Source organism: Argiope bruennichi, chromosome 9, assembly GCF_947563725.1.
Source record: "Argiope bruennichi chromosome 9, qqArgBrue1.1, whole genome shotgun sequence".
Classification (NCBI taxonomy): Eukaryota; Metazoa; Arthropoda; class Arachnida; order Araneae; family Araneidae; genus Argiope; species Argiope bruennichi.
Genome location: NC_079159.1, coordinates 123942452 through 123956621, shown reverse-complemented (window position 1 = coordinate 123956621; position 14170 = coordinate 123942452).

The following is a 14170-nucleotide window of genomic DNA, read 5'->3' as shown; positions in this document are numbered from 1 at the left end:
AATTTCTCCTGCACTCATTCGAATGTTTTGTCTTTATTGAACCTGCCAGAGCCTATTATGTATTCAAATTCAACAGTCAAGCCTTGCATTCATTTTCTAAGCCTGTGTAGGCAATAAATCTCTATAACTTAATTTTTTTTTTAAATTTTATTTTAAAAGCATTTTTAGTCATTTTTTTTTTGCAAAATCTAATATAATTTTAAACGAAAGAAAATGATTTCTGAGATAGATAATACTCTACTGTTATGGCCCCATATATGTTGATACCATACAGATATTCTTAAATTAATTATTCATCTGATAAAAATTTGTTTTAAGTAACGCAAAGTAAGAGAGAGGGAAAAAAGAATTTTCTTTAGAAATACTATATATATATATATATATTAGTACACTTCAACTAGAGTTCTATTATTTTCTTGGAGAATATTAAATTTATTTTGTATTTACTTATAGATGATAAGGATTTTTAAAGTCACAGTAGCAGTCTCCGAGGTGATTTGAAGGCTTAATTCTTCGACGCTGCAATCTCCTGCAGTACAAATTCGGCTCTTCAAATGTTTTCAGGTAAAAGAAATCCAGTCGTGTGATATTGGAGGAACGTGAATATTTGGAAAATGGTTCATGTTTTTTAATTTACTGGTTCATGTTTATTAATTTTAATTACTTAATTAATATATATATATATATATATATATATATATATATATATATATATATATATATATATATATATATATATATATATATATATATATATATATATATATATATATATATATATATATATATATATATATTTAGAAAAATGCGTCTTCTTGACACGAAATGTGTCCATTCTTTCGAAACTGTTTCAACTGTCTATTAATTTGTAGTTCCGTTTGCGGATGTTTATTAGATTGAATTCTGAGTTGCCCCTCAAACGGTTTTAGGATATTTCCTATCTCACAATCACAGAGTTTATTTTATCACTTCATAGTGCCATTTTATCTGTAAACAAGTAAGTTTCTCTGTAACTATTCGTAAAAAGGAGAACAAATTAAAGTCCTTGAATGAAAGATTATATTTCTATAATTAATTTCCTCATATTTTGAGAAATCGCGTTTCAAATTTCATTTCATTTTCCAGAGAATAAGGTATAGACACGCAGTGCTAAAAATATATTCTTAAGTTAAAATTTCCATTACATTCTTACTTTAATTGTTAAGCCTATTTTACGGCCAAAAATGAACTAGAAGCGCCACTTTTGTTTTCGGTGCTGAAAATGTGACATGTTAGTTAATCAAATACAAGGCTCATATTTAACTTTTTAAGCCTATTTTACTGCTAAAAATGAACTAGTATCCCTACTTTTGTGTTTGGTGTTGAAAAACGTAAGATATTTATTTTTATGGTATAAATAGTATATGTGTGATTCTTAGATCTCTTCCTACAGGGACTGTAGAGCATAGAGGATGAATGCGGGATAGTAGTCATGATTGAACCTTACTACTCATAAAGGAAAGGAAATGAAGATAACAACATAACTAAGCGAATTTTTGATTCGCCATAGTGAGCAGCTTTTGCAATGAAAGCTATTCTACAAATGCAATCTTTCAACCTGCGTGTGTGACTCTTATAAGAAATTTCTCATTGGTTGGATTCTCATTCATCATTTTTCATCCTGCATTTATGAAATTATAGTTGAAAATCGAAGAGGGAACGAGAGTTCTTTTTCTTATTTCTTCAAACCAAATGGACCTATATTCAAGATCCGGTTTGTAGGATCTTCACGAAATTGCTATCAAAATATGGTAAGAAACAGAGCAAAGTCAAATTACAAAAGAAACCGATAATTGAATTTCATTTGCTATCACATTTCTCAAAAGAACACTGATAACCACAATACTCCCGATCCCGTTATCTGTCACCAAACTTCCCAAAAATTAATGATTTAATTTCGCGTTATTAATAAGTACAAAGGAGGAGTGTTGCAGGGGATTACGCTGTTAATCCCGGCTGATTAATAGAGAGCCGAGAATGTTAACACTACATTAATCTCCGCTCTTTCGGAAAGCGCTTCTCTTGGGGAGAGAGCAATATTCAGGACGAAAATTCATTATAGCCTTATTCATATTTAATTCCGACTACCTGTAAGTGATCTGTCGAGACAGCACCACAAAAATCGAGTGTTGCGTAATTAAATCTAAAAATCAAAGATTTTTATAAAAATCGTCCCTCATATGTTCTGAAACCTGCTTGTGAATGAGAAGTATGGCGATTTATTTTAATTCAGCCTCCAGAATTTAATGAATGTAAACATTAGACTCCCGAATCATTCTGTCTCTAAAAATACGCATGCAATTGTGTTGTTCTTTCGTTTTGTGGGCACGGTAATTCAAGCTTCAATAAGGAGCTGTATTGATGAAATTCCGTTTTCAGTATCTGACATAATTTATAGATTTTTTTAAAAAAAATAATAATCTTTACGAAATTTCTTTATGTTATATACATTTTTCAAATCGTCCATTTGTATGTGGGCACAGTCACTGACAAATGCCAATTGTGGTTTGATAGATGAATTAAGAACATTAACTTTTGAACAGATTAGGATGTTATAAAAAAGCACATATTTCGTAAGGAATACATTTCACTCGGTAAAATTCTCCTTAAAATAAGATAGAATACTGCTTAATGCAGTAAAATGGATGTCTATCATGTATTTTTTATATTGCGTTTCAGCCAATTCATTCGCATTCATTGAATACGAGCGAAATACCTTTTTATCCAAGTAAACCGTGATAAACACATAAAAGATACATAATGGCTCGTAAAAAATACGAAAAAATATATAAACTCATAAAGATGCGAAATAACTCATAATTATCTCGAGGAGTATTAAATCAAAAGTAAAAGCTTCATTCCAATTTACTATTACGAAACTCGAGATGAATATATGTATTTTGTGTTCGAGCCTACTGGTCCCGATGGATGAAATAAGTAAAAATACGGAATTTTTAATATATCACGGAGCGAAATGTCCAAAATGTAAAAATGTGTCACGAAAAAATACACACCTTGGTTAGAAATTTCCAAATCGCAATAAAAAGCATTCCTCCAAAGCAAAAACCCCAAATGCAGTTGTGAGGCTGCATTAAGAGGAAAACCTTGCGAAGAATTATTTGTTTCAGATAGATGATACAAATATTTGGCATTTTTCCTTTTTTTATTGTATTTAAGTTTTCGCTAATATTATATTTATTTTTCGAAGCCCACAAAATTAATTTACTTCAAAAATCCTTCTTCATACCCTTCCATAATCAATATAAAATGTTGAACGAAAAACAGAATTTTTCTAGAATTCACTCAGATCTGAAGCATGCGTATCCACAGTGTTCTATTGAACTCATTTGTTTATGCAAAAAAGCTGTTTCTCTCGAACGGAATGCGATACCCGGACGGAGTAGGGTGAATTCAAGTTTGCGTATGAACCACGATGCTTTTGCCTTCGTAGTGTTTTCGTCTTAAGGTGACGTTAACTGTAGTCTGTGTAAGGAACTTTTTCTTTCGTTGCTTTTTCAAATCTAATATTTATTTCTTGATAACAACAAAGTGCTTCTCAATAAAGAAATATATACCGAAGTGCTAACGTTCATTTTCTACATTTTTAAAATAAAATGTTGCATATAAAGCAAATTTCCTCTTTGATACGCCAACAAACTCTTAGAAAGAGAAATCAAAACGGAGCCAAATTCGTATTCTGTGTTAGTATACAATGAAGAGTAGTTCCATTGGTTTGTAATATTTATCTTCTACGTAAGTGCACAAATACAACACATACATATTCTCAATAGACAAAATCACAAATTTCTTCAACATTCCTGCTAATGTAATGATAAAGAAAAATTCTAACTTTAAAGACAGTCAAACAGCCTAAAATTTTTAAGTCTCGAAATTCTTTCTTAATTTTTCTTATAAATATAAACTTTTATTAAAATAATATTTGAATTTAAAATTAGTTAATAATTTAAAATTTTATATTTAATTTAGCTTCCGAAATTTTACTATATACTGTAAGTATATAATAATAAAAGTGTATATATAGTATAGAAATAGAAGTAATAAAGAGATTATCAGGAAAAATTGATACTTAAAATTTTTGCTTTAGATCTGCAGTGAATCTGCCTGATTTTTAAATTAAATACCTTTATTTTTAAAAAATTACTTTTTGAATAAAATTAGATTCATGTCAATAAATTAAGAACGATCCATTTAATAAAATTCTCGAAATCAGTTTTTAAAGTAATCTTTTTAATTTTCTGTACAGATAGAATATAACAGCAAAGTTTCATTTTGACTGACAAATTCAGAGAGGTGATAGTAGGCATCGAGAGGATAAAAAAATCACCATACAACACAGGGTCCCAAATGACGTTTAGTAGGTGAAAATCGCAAAAATATAGGGAATCTGAGAATTATTGGAAACCGTAAAAAATTAATAAGAAAATTACAAATGATGTTTCAACTATGAATTCTTTTAAAGTAAAAGCACGTTCTTAAAGTTTTTTTTTATCATGTAGGTAACATGCCGATTTGATAATCCAGAGGGGTCGTGAATTATTGAAAACAAAAAAGTAGTTTAGAAACCTTAACTGCAAAACTATTGAAGGAAAATAAAAGCTTGAAAAGTAAGGCATTTTCTGCTCTTTAATTTGATATAAGTATGTGGTATGAACATTTAGGAGTTTTTAAGATATTCAAGAAAAACTATAATGGGCACCAGAAAACATCGCTGCAACATTGGAACAGATGTTTCCAGAGGATTTTGCCAAATTCTAACGAAAAATTGAGAGAGTTGATAGTAGCCATTAAGAAGGTGAAAAATTACCATAAAATATAGGGTCGCAGGTGACGTGTATTCGGTAAAAATCGTAAAGATAGACATCGAAAAGACAATGAGTCTGACGAAGTGAATGGACCTATGAATGCAAGGATTAGGAACAAGGTAGTCGAGAAGAAGAATGCTTCTTATATGTAAATTTTCCATGCGTTCGAGGAAAATAAAAGCAGGTAGCAAATATTCATAGATGAGCATTGTAGAATGGAGGGTCGATAAACTTCATTCACAAACAACATGTCAAATTTCACGAATGACGAATATGCGAATATGCATTTAACCTACGGCCTAGAGGATGCAATGGAAGCCTAGCACAAAGAATGTATCAAGTGCAATATCTGTGGAGATGTTGTCTGTACCCTACCACGTTTGCAAACATCGATCGACAGATGTGGGAGACAGGATCCTTCAAAACCACGAGGCCAAATACAGGACAAGAAAGCAGTGTGTGTACACCCGACATAGAAAACAGAGTTTTGCAGCGCTTTGCCGATATCTCATCAAAAAGCATACGATGAGTGGCAGCTGAACTGTAAGGTTATGCATACTTAAAACATGTACTCCTTCCAACAGCAGAAAGTTCAATTCCTATGCGATGATGATTACCCGCTGCTTTTGGAGTTCGTGCTCTAGATGCGTGATGCTACATAGGAAGATGTATACTTTTCTGCAAGAGTTTTATTCTCAGATGAAGCCTGATTTAGAGAGAAGGTGTCTTAAACACGCACAATGCACATAATTGGTCATTCGAAAAACCTCACATCACGATCTCGTTAAATGTAGAATACAAGTTTAATACTAATATCTGGACAGGGTCACCTATTGGGACTGTATCTTCTGTCCGAATGCCTCAGTTAAGCGAAGTACGGTGTTCTTATAGCACGTCTCTCCGGATTTATTGCAGGGAAAACCGACAATTGCATGCCAGAACATTTGTTTAATTCACGGTGGTACATCAGCACATTTTAGTTGCATTCGTGAAATCTGACATTTTGTTTGTGAATGAAGTTTATTGATCATCCATTCTGCAATGCTCATTAATGAATATTTACTCGCTGCTTTTATTTTCCTCCAAAGCGTGAAAAATTTACATATTAGAAAGCTTTTACTTCTCAACTACCTTGTTCCTAATCCTAGTATACGTAGGACAATTCTCTTCGCCAGGTTCATTGTTTTTCGACGTCTATTTCTGCAATTTTCAATAAATAAATGTTAGCTGTGATCTTATATTTTATAGCAATTTTTCATCTCCTTAAGGCCTATTATCCACGCTCTGAATTTATTCTTAGAACTTGATAACACCCTCTGCAAACATCGGTACTGTTGTTGCAGCGATGTTTTCTTGTGCCCATTTTAGTTTTTCTTGAACATCTAAGGCCGCGGTGGCCTGGTGGTAAGGTCTCGGCTTGTGAGCTGTAGGGTTTGAGGTTCGAGACCCGTTTCCACCGAAGAACCGTCGTGTAAGGGGGTCTGTTGCATGTTAAATCCGTCATGCCAAACGTCCTCCCGCTGGTGTGGTGTGGAGAGGAGGGTGCGAACTCAGGTGCCGTCCTAGTCATCTGCTAGCGATTCAAAATTACGAGGTCCGTCCCAAAATAGCCCTAGTGTTGCTTTACAACGGGACGTTAATATAACTAAACCAAACTAAATTTGTATATCTGAAAACCTCTTCAGTTTTCGCACTATATCCTTATATTAAATCAAAGAGTATAAAATTCCTTATATTTCCAAGCTTTTATTTTTCTTCAAGTTTTAATAATTTTTCAGGTAAAGGTTATAAACTACTTTTTTGTTTTCAGTAATTTATGATCTCCTGCATTATCAAATCGGTATGTTACCGAACTTGGGGAGGAAAAAAAAATTTTTAAGAATGCGCTTTCACTTCAAAAAAATTCAGAGTTGAAACATGATTTGTCATTTTTTAAAGTTTTAAACAATTCTCGGACTCCCTATATTTTTTCTATTTTCAATTACTAAACGTCTTTTGGGACTCTATATTGTATGCTGATTTTTTATCCTCTTGAAACCTATTATCACTTCTCTGAATTTTTCAGTAGACTTCGGAAATATATAAATAATATATATATATGTGTGTGTGTGTGTGTGTGTGTAACCATAATTTTTGAAGCAGAATCGTAGCCGAAGACAGGAAAGACACTTTGAAGTTTAAACTTCGTTTTATTTCATCCCGGGAGGCATGATTTATGTACAAGCATAAGCGACGACCACATCAACACAGAATGACATAGAGCAAAAATAAGGAAAATCTAAGGAAAATTTTAACCCTTTGAATATATACTGTGAGATTTTGGTAGGGATTTCCTACACGTATCGAATTTAGATAAGGGAATTATAAGGATCTTTTAACAGAATTTGTTTAGGTCAGCAATTTTTTATCCTTTCACTCGGAGCGTGGGAACCATTAACGAAAGCATTTTTACAGACCTTTCGGTCGCATTAATTAAATAGAAAAAGTGGAATGGGATCAGGAAGTAAGAGAATATTTTAGAATGAAGTTAATATGTGCTGAATTGAGCTAAAAATTAGGAAATTAATTAGGTTTAAATTATATTTTAAAATATCATTGCATGTATACATTTATATATAACTGCTAACATGATATTTTGGTTGGTGTTTTGTTTAATTCCTTAAAGAGTAAAAAAATAAAAATAATAAATGTTTTTATAGAAGCACAAAAAGAGTTATTCTTAGTGTGGTGATAGCGGCAATATTTTTAGGAAAATTGTTATTCTCTTAATAAATAATTTTATGTCATATTATATTATATAAAACTTTTCTTCAAATTTTCAAGATTTATTATTCCTTAGAATTATCTCGATATATTTGAAAACATATCTAGATCAGATATATCTATAGATTGAAATCATCAAAAAAAATTTTTTTTCTTTATTTCATAAAGAGTTGGCAAATATTTAAGAGAAAAATTAGTTTAAAAAACTATGTGGAGCTATTTTTATATTTAATTCTCTTAAAGCACTATGCAGTTTTCCGAATTATCCAGAATAATAAATAAAGTCAATAGATAAATTTAAATTCATGTAGCAATTAATATACTTTTGAAATGTTAGAACGCGAAATTTAAATATACTAAACTGCACACGAAAAGAAAAAAAAATCTCGTATCTTTCTCTGAAAGACAATAAATTAATTTTTTAGAATCAACTTTCAAGAGTTCGTGTTTAAAATAAAACGTTCAAATATTCTGAAATACCTTTCCAAGAAGGCTGCATTTTTTGCCGCATGATTTTGATTTAAAGGATCTTCTTTTAAATATGCATGCATTGGTAATTAAAAAATTGCTTTCTCTCCCGTTTTTAGATTGAGTAAGAAATGTATATTCGAATTTATTGGCATGAAAGAAATTGAATATTTTTCCAGCATTCAAACCAAATATTTAAAAACAAAAAAATATATATAAAAAATTTACTAGATGCGGCAATTAAAAAATAATTATTGTTTTGTCAATAATATGCCTTTCAATTCAGCTTGCTTTAGATATTTATTCGGCGGCGATTCAATTCAAGATGTCATAAATTATGTATTTAAACTACGTCCGGCGTATCTTGATCCGCTTTCATACCTCAGAGATAATAGAGGTTTGTGGTTTTATCCAACTGGAGTTTAATCATCCAAAGATAAATAAATAGGAATCGTAAGATTAAAACATTTTCCGTTTGAAAAAAGGAAAATATAACGATAAATAAGGCGTTGAAGTGCTATAATTTTCCTAAATAGGAGCAAAAACAATTAGAAATATTCTACAGGACAGACACATGACCATTAAGTTTTCTAATTTGACTCGTAGCTAATTACGGTGCAATTAAGTACTCACTAAGAAATAATTTTTTTAATGTTTTAATTAATTAAAATTAATTGAAATTTTAACTTTTTATCTTAATTACGAAACTCATCAGTGCAGAAAACTAGTTTTAGCCAACAATATTTTTCAAATAATTTAAAATAATTATATGATACATATGCATTCACACTTTTGCAAATAATCTTATCAGCAAACCAAAGACCAAAGACCAAAGACCAAACCATATAATTTGAAGATTTTATGTTCATCATTTAACATTTTTTTTTTGTTTATCATTTTAGACTTTCAATAATAATAAAAAAAAATCTCAACTTATAATTAAAATAATGTATGTGTATGTTCTCCGTTTTGCTCAACAGAATAGACCGTTTTACCTAAAGCTACGAAATTTGCTGTATAGATAGGTTGGAGGGTGGAAATTCGAAAAAGGAAAAAATTTAATCAATTAACAATTGAGCGAAATTCTGAAGATTTTTCGCGATAACTTCCGCAAATATTATACAAAAACGATTTCATCATCGTAAAATTTGAAAAACTATCTTTTCGATAATACCAAATTTTTGACTTATAAATAGTTTTTAATAAATTTAGCAATTTTAGTAATTTAATAAAAGTAAAAATTTAGTAATTTAAATACATTTACTTAATTTTTCTAAAAATATTTTAACCATATTTATCAACAATTTCAACAATTCAACACTTAATAAAACTAAAATTTAACCTGCAAAAGCATGTAAAATGATTGTATGTAAAAGAATTAGCTTCTATCAACGTACCATCAAGTTAACAGAAGAAGATTAAGTTAATTCTTGTTGCAAATTAAATCTAAAAAAAGAGTAATTTTCCGCCCGTGTGAGGTCTATATGAAATAATATAAATGTGAACATAATATTTACTAAAAAAATAAACGCAAGAGATTTCTGTGATACCTCAAACCACCTACATTATTAATTTAGTAATTCCTTTTTATTTAAGGCAGACATAATTTTATACAAGATATCCACTCTAATCAGAGTACATCAGCTAATTTCAAATAATAATTAAAAAAAAATTTGACCATAATTTTTCAAAATATATATAAATAAAAAATAAAATATAAAAAATATTATGTTTCATAGCATGATAATGTTTTTGAAACTGGCCATCAGTCTCTAATTTGACTCAGACGAAAAAACGTCAATGAAAGAAAAGAAAGTAGTTTTACTATAAAACAGACGGACCGATATACAAACAATCAATACTTTTAGGTAAATTACATGATATAAAAAGTTATTATGCACGAAAGGCGATTGGCTGATGAAATCAAAACTAGCTTTCCAATATTATAATGCTACAACGTTTTGGAATAATCCCTTTTGTAAGACATTTTATGAAAACATGACATAGTTCTAAAGTTTCATTTTGAGCTCTTATTATCCTTTTGAAACGGTGATTGAATATGAATATTCAAGGATAAATTAATACTTTAATCTATGTTTTCGTTGGTATTCAAGGGTAAACGACAAAATAGTAGTAAGAAGAAGATCAGAAATTTGAGGAGAAATGAACGATTTCCTGATTATCTGTGCTAGTTAATTAGGGACATTTTTTTGGGAATAAACTATTCTGCTAGTTTAAAAATTACAATGAGACAAATAAGAAAAAAAAAAGGTAAATGAGAATACAAGAGAATACAGCTATTGAAAGCACATGAATGTAAATATAACTGTAAAAAAACAAATAATGCTAGCAATGAAGTGTAACAGTTATTATTGTCCTAATTTTCCAGGACAATAGTTTTGTAGCTGAATGATGGGAGGTCAATGATTCGAAGGATGGGAGACTAAACTGTTTAATGTTTATTCTTCCCTCCCCTCCTTTTAGAACCGTGGTCGAACCATGCAGTGCAAGTTCAAGGACACTGTGAAACCGATTTTCTTTAATATTTTGTCTATCTGTCGTCTAAACAAGACGACAGGCAAGAGGAAAAATAACACCCCAACGGAAAGATTTGAAATGTCAGTTACAGAAAAACTGCTGAATCATTGCCTTCATTGCAGCTGGAATTTAGAAGTGATATAAAAAAATAGGCATGTTGTTTATTTTCTCCATTCAAAGGTAGTATAATAATTGCTTTGTGGTTTTTTTTTTTTTTTTTTTTTTTCATAGCTTTAACTTTGAGAGACGTTTTTTTCCTTTGTTTCATTTTGCTTTTCACAATTTCTTTCCCATATAAATACTTTTTATTCTTTTAGTACATTTTAATTAAGCTTTCGTCCTTCCATACAACAATGCTGTTAGCGGTAAAATAAAAACTCTACAATAATGATTGGTGTAAAACCATTCAAGCATTTAAATTCCGATTGCAACTTGAACGTAATATTACATCCTTGAAAGGAAATAACAAATAACATCTCAGAAAGGAAATTTCTCTTCAAAATGAATAAGCAGTTCAAAAACAGATAAACTTTCAATAATCAGCGCACAAAAATGAAAGCTTTACTACATCTGTTTTGAATAATTGCAGTAAATGATAATAAGTTATTACAAACTTCTGTAATTATTAAACATACTAAAAATCTCCAAAAAATGATTATGATAATTTTTTTTTTAAATTTTATAATTTTTATAATAATATGTATATATATAAATAAAAAAAGTTTTGATTATAAAATTTCTTAAATTTCATGCATTTGCCAATTAAAAGGCAAGTTTAGAGGATAAACTTAATATTAATGATGGACACTGGTTTATAATATTTGTATTGCTTGCATTGAATGTCTAAAACCTATTTTTATAATTCAGATGATATTATTCTTAAGAAAATAATAAATCGATTTTAAATAATAGTCTCATTTAAATGCTTTCTTAAACATGAATATAAATGTTTAAGAAAGCATTTAAATGCTTAAAAATCAGACATTTTGAAAAAATTATTAATTAATTTTATTATGTCTATATCTTTTAATTTTTCTCTCAATTTTATAAATTTATACTTAAATGAAAATAATTGAATTATTTAGTATTTATACAAAACAGCTTTTCTCTTTCAATCCACTTTTCTCAAACTTCAAATATAAATAATATTTATGGCACATTAATATTTCCGATATATATTTCATTTCTTTATTTAAACGAAAATTGCAATACTTCTTTCTTTAAAGTTAAAAACAATCCCTAATAATTAGATTTCCGTAAAAACATTTTTTTTTCTAAATTCAAACAACTAATTTAAGAATATGAAAGAGATAACGTTTTTTATACTTCTCGCAGGAGATACAAAGAAAAACCCTTTTTCTTTTCTCCAGAATTTAATAAAAATATCTAATAAGACAAAAAGTAGCAGAGAATGCCTCGAAAACATCTTGCAACGCTCTTACCTTGCAATGCACAACGGGGATTTCATTTTAACCATCGCCTCGCTTTGGTTAATAAAGCATTTTGTGTCGTCCAAAATTTTCCTGCAATCACTCAGTAAGTCCCCGGAGAATGCTCTATAAGAGAAGAAAAACACGGATCTAAGGATGGCTCGTGGTCATGGGCAATGGAACCAAAAAACCCTTTCATTTCAACTTGGATGTTTCTCCTTTTTGAAATGAACGATGAAAAAGTGGGTGATTTTTCAAAGTTCCTTTCTATATAAAATGCGAATCAATAATAATTCCTTTATTACTGGTTCACCTTGCTAAAAACGTAAGAAATAACTAATAAAAACTTAATAAACAACTTATTGTTATATTTTCAAAACTATGGTTTTAAGTAAAATAAGGAAGTCTCACTACCAATCGATTCTTCTTCTTCATGTGATTTAGAATTAATTATTTAAAATATTCAAATGTTTTGGAAAAAGAAGAGAGTCTACAATAAGGCGAATGATATTTTTGATAAATACTTCATTGCAATTTTTCTTATATGTTTGATTATTATATGATAAATCGGAAAATTCAAAAAGCAAAGTATTCAAAATTATCTAAAACTTTTTCGAAATTCAAAGGAAATCAGCTTTTAAACGCAACTTTAATAATCCCGCAATCTATTATTCTAGATGAGAACTTTTTATGGCATGGAAAATAATTTTAGGACATTAGAATTAAATGCATTTGCCAAATAGAATTGCACCCAAGAATTTAACATTTACATGCATATTCTAAGGTACATAAACCTAATGAATGCGGCAAATATAAACTAGGTAGTTTTCTCACATTAGAGTATTTGCAGTATCCCTTTTTTAAATTTAGTTTTTAGCTCAACTAAAGTATCAATTACTTCTTCAAAATAGAGCATTCAGCTAAACAAAGTTTATTTTGTACATATGTAATTAGAACGCCCCGAATCGTAATCACTTCTTCTTAAAGTCTGCAGCATGATGAATATGTCAGAAGGTTTCCGTATCTTGTACTGCGAGACTTGTTTTCCTCGAGATGATTAACCTATCCGTTGAAATATCAGCGGAGGCTCATACAAAAATCAATAAAAAAAGAGAATAGTTCTATAATTTTTTTATTTATTACAGCTCAAAATTGGTTACTTATTATTTGAATTCCTGCATTTTAGCAGATCAGTTTTACATTCATTAAAATTCATTAAAAATACTAAATGTTTTATTTATGCAATTATTTCATGATTTTATTAAATATGATCATTTTTTTTAAGTGAGTGAAATTTTTTTTCAGAAATATACAATAGTTTCTGAGATATTTCTGAAAGTTCATAAAATACATATGATAGTGGAATCACTTTTCAAAATTTTATAACCCACAAAATTATCATCTGACTTCCATAAAATTTTATTGAGAGGTAACTTTAGGACAAAAAAAATCCATTCAGCAAAGAAAAAAAAAACGATAGCCGTAATGGAAATGTTTCAAAATAATACTTAAAACACTTAATTAACTTGGTTAATCAGTTTGTTATTTGAAAGAGACCTATCACCTCGAGTTATTTTCCTCAACACCGAATTTGTGAAGGGGAAATATTAAAAAAGTTACAGGAATGTTTCCCCCCTCTTTTATTACGACTGTTTTTTTTTTTTTTTTTTTTTTTGACAAAGACGGTCACGTCTTCTTTAAAACTGATGATTGTCCAAGATATCATTATGGAAAAGGCGCGAGTGGTTGGAATTCGCCAACCAATAAGTCCAAAGGCACGAACCTTGAGCATTTCCACATTTCTGAAAATAATTCTGGCCTTATCACCCTATTATAATGGTCCGGCCTTCTAGAGTACAAAAAAAGTTAAAAGTCCTAACAGGTGTATTGTCATTATGAACTATCAGAAAAAGGAGAAATTATATGTTTTGGAATAAATTAATATTATTATAATTTTGAAAATGTGTTAATTTTTATTATTACTTTATATTTGTATGATACTTTATTTACTTATTATTTCTTTATAACCGGCTTTGATCTTGTCGGCAAAATATCTCCCATTTCTTACTACAACTGAAAGTCATTTATAAGTTGGCGGCCTTATAAGCC